Raw genomic sequence first — 3,387 nt, 5'->3', positions numbered from 1 at the left:
TTTCAGGGCATGGGTTTTGGGTGGAGCTGATTTCCAGAGGTGAGCATGTAACTCAGGGCTGGACCTCTTACCATTAGCCCGGAGACTTCTGCTAGGACTTTGGGAAAGAGGATCTTCTTTTGATGGGGTCTCCAAGTGTTAGTGTTACAGAGCTGGGGCTTTTCAAGAAACTGAGGCAGCGTGAAGATCCCCCTTTAAACCCCGATTCTTGTGATGAAGTCAGAAAGATTTCAGACGTGTTGCTCAGAGTAACAGGCATGAGTTTATTGAAAGGATAGGAAAAGGAAAAGGGGACACTTTTTTTTTTTTTTTTTTTTTTTTTTTTTGGCAGTACTGGGGATTGAACCCAGGGCCTTGTGCTTGCCAGGCAAGCACTCTACCAACTGAGCTATATCTCCTACCCTAGGGGACACTCTTAAGGGAGAAAGGCAGTCCTCTCAGAGAAGAAAAGGACAATGTGCCTCTCTTGAGCTTCAATTTTATTAGGGGTCCCAGAGAAGTTTCCAGAGAGAGTCTCATCCAGGTCCACCTCTTGACTTCGAACTGACAGCAAGATGACATCAGACTTTCAAGTTCCCACTGCCATAGCAACTCTAACTCATCTTGGCCCATGCTGATCAGTTCTAATTGCAAAAATCATTCCAATTACATTGTTAGAGATTTTATGGTTAGGAGGAACTATCGTTCTCTCCCAGAGTTTCAGGATCTGGTCATAAAATTCTCCTTAAAAGTCTCATAAAATCAGGGTAACTTGAATTCCTCTTATGAACATTATTTTGGGCCTGCATTTCTTCTGTAGTTAACAGGTATTTTGCTAAGTAATGTGACACATCCTGTCCACTTAGGCTAGACTGTCTACTTAGGGCTGCAGGTAAATTGCTTCTTGGAAAAGAAAGCATGTTGGGGTCAGCACAGTGGGCCCAGGTTATAGAATGATTTCCTTAACCTCGTGTTCCCACTGTCCTCATCTGTCTGTCCCCTAGCACCAGGATTACATAATCACCTTACCAGAACAGCTTGACTGAGAAAGAGACTGCACAGCAGGAGCACAGAGCCCAGAGATGGAGAAGGGGGAGTCTGATGACAATGATTCAAACTCTGGGCACAGCTGTGCCTTCTTTCTTTTATGTACTGTCAAGTGAATGGATGCAGTTCCTTTTTTTAGATTTCTTGCCAATAAAAGATGAGACAATGTTGGTTTAAGTGCTAAGGTGGATGGTATGAACAGAAATACACAGAAAACCAGAGAACAAGAAGTCAGGGCAACTAATAATGCTCACAGTATCTTGGTCCAAGTTCCAAGAATGGACTAAGAGACTCAAGGAACAGCAAAGATGAGGCTTTACTTTTTTTTTTTTTTTATATTTTTGTAGTTGGACATCTTGCCTTTTTTTATTTGTTTACTTCATTATGTGGTGCTAAGGATCGAACCCAGTGCCTCACAGGTGCTAGGCAATCACTCTGCCAATGAGCTACAGCCCCAACCCCAATGAAGCTTTACTTTAATGATGGTTGCCAAGATTGGGTGTTCAGGGACTCCCCAGTTCAGGTACAACCAGTGTTTTATCCCCTAAAGTACAAGATCCCTCCCCCAGTTCCTCATTAACTGAATACTATGGGGAGCAGAGTCTTCTAGAACATTACCTGGGTTTTACTTTCTCCTGTTGGGATATTTAAAGAAATATTCTTTACGTGTCCTTACCTCCCTTCGTTCTCACCTTGGACTGAGTGCCTTTTGGCACATACACAGTTTATCTCTGATGGTCAGGCCAGGCCCCTTCCTTCTTACCTCCTGTTTATCAAGGGGTGTGGAGTTTTACACTCTGGTATTAACTGCCTGTAATTTTCCATTCTGTTCTTCCTCCAGCTGCCTTTGTTATATACAAAGTCATTTTACATTTAAAGCTAAATGCTGTATTTTGAAAATGGACTATGGGGATTTTCTGTATCTGACAATACCAGTGGGGAAATGGCTGTTTAAGACATGAACTTAAGAGACTTGGAAGGATGGAGGTATGGGCTGGAGCTGGGAGGGTGAGGAATGGAATGAAGGGTAGAGGGAAAGTGTGAGAAGAAAAGTCTCTTTCATTATTGAGAAATAGAAGAGTAGCTTAAAGCAATCTCAGTTCCAAGTGAAATCTTGAAAAAGTGGAAGTTAACTAGACTTCTTCTTATCCCAAATCTTGATGCTTTCAAACACTTTCTTTTAAAGGCAAACTACATTTCTCTTAGAATAGTATTTAAAAAAATAAAAATGAGTTACAACAGGAGAAGGATGATAATTACTAACTAACTATTCCAAACGGCATTTTGGATGGTAACAAAAAGGAAAAAAAAAATGATTTGCTTCATCTGGTTGAACAGGTCTCCTCTTCTGGTTTTAGTCCAGCAGTTCATCACAGACAGTAAACATCAGATCTGGCTTTTAGCATTCATAAAGGGAATTTGACCTTTACATTTTAAAGGAAATGAGAAACAAAGGGATTACATAATTAAAAATCTGCTTCTGTCTTTTAAAAGCAATTCAATTTAGGTCAGGAACCAACCATCGCCCTTTCCCTCTAATAGTTTTACCTTGGCTCCTGGTACCCTGTTCTTGTTTCTCCTGTGATTAGCTCATTAGTGTTGGGCAGATGTTCCCATTGGGTGCACCGTGTTAATGGGGAAACAATAGAGGAGTAGTACGATCCAGGGTAAGTTAACATTGGATCCAATATAGAATAATGAATGAGAACATGTGTCTCCCACATGCCTGTTAATAAGCCCTCCACGTGGTTCATTTTCTGTTTGACCTTCTAGCTAACCTCTCCTTAAGAAGAATGGGATGAAAATATTCACCCATTCAACTGCTAAGGTGCTGAGATAGTCCTCTTCTACACAACCCATCTTACCATTTACGTCTGAAGCGACCTAGAAGAAATGTAAAAATAAATTTACACATAAAAATCATGCATGTGGACATTTGAATATTATTAGTATTAATTCAAGACTAAACCAATGAAATCAATTACATAGCTATGTATAATCCTGGGGAAACCTGATTTAAAAAAAGATAATGAGATGTACAGAAGATTAAAAACTTAGTTGGCTAGGTCTGGTGACTCATATCTGTAGTCCTAACTTCTTAGGAAGCTGAGGTGGAAGGATCACTTGAGCTGAAGAGATTCAGGGCAAAGTGGGCAACATAACAAGATCCTGGCTCAGAGCAAGAAATTGAAACAGAAACAAAGACAAAAACCAACAATCATTAGGCAATACATTCACAAATTTCAAATATCAAAGAAATATAAAGTGCTCTATCTCTGTTCCCCTTTGCTCAGTTCCCATTGCTCACCTGTAATTACTGTTCTACTTTTCTTATTTATTCTTCCAGATAATTTTTATGCA

General features: G+C 40.1%; 1 non-coding gene across 1 annotated transcript; it reads right to left on the bottom strand.

Annotated features, from left to right (window-relative positions):
• Positions 1 to 325: 325 nt before the first annotated feature.
• Trnaa-ggc (transfer RNA alanine (anticodon GGC)) lies at positions 326 to 398 on the bottom strand. Its single transcript has one exon. It is a non-coding gene; the product is annotated as a tRNA-Ala (tRNA).
• Positions 399 to 3,387: the final 2,989 nt, after the last annotated feature.

Source organism: Sciurus carolinensis, chromosome 2 (assembly GCF_902686445.1).
Source record: "Sciurus carolinensis chromosome 2, mSciCar1.2, whole genome shotgun sequence".
NCBI classification, from domain to species: domain Eukaryota; kingdom Metazoa; phylum Chordata; class Mammalia; order Rodentia; family Sciuridae; genus Sciurus; species Sciurus carolinensis.
This window is presented reverse-complemented; position numbering and strand designations above follow the sequence as displayed.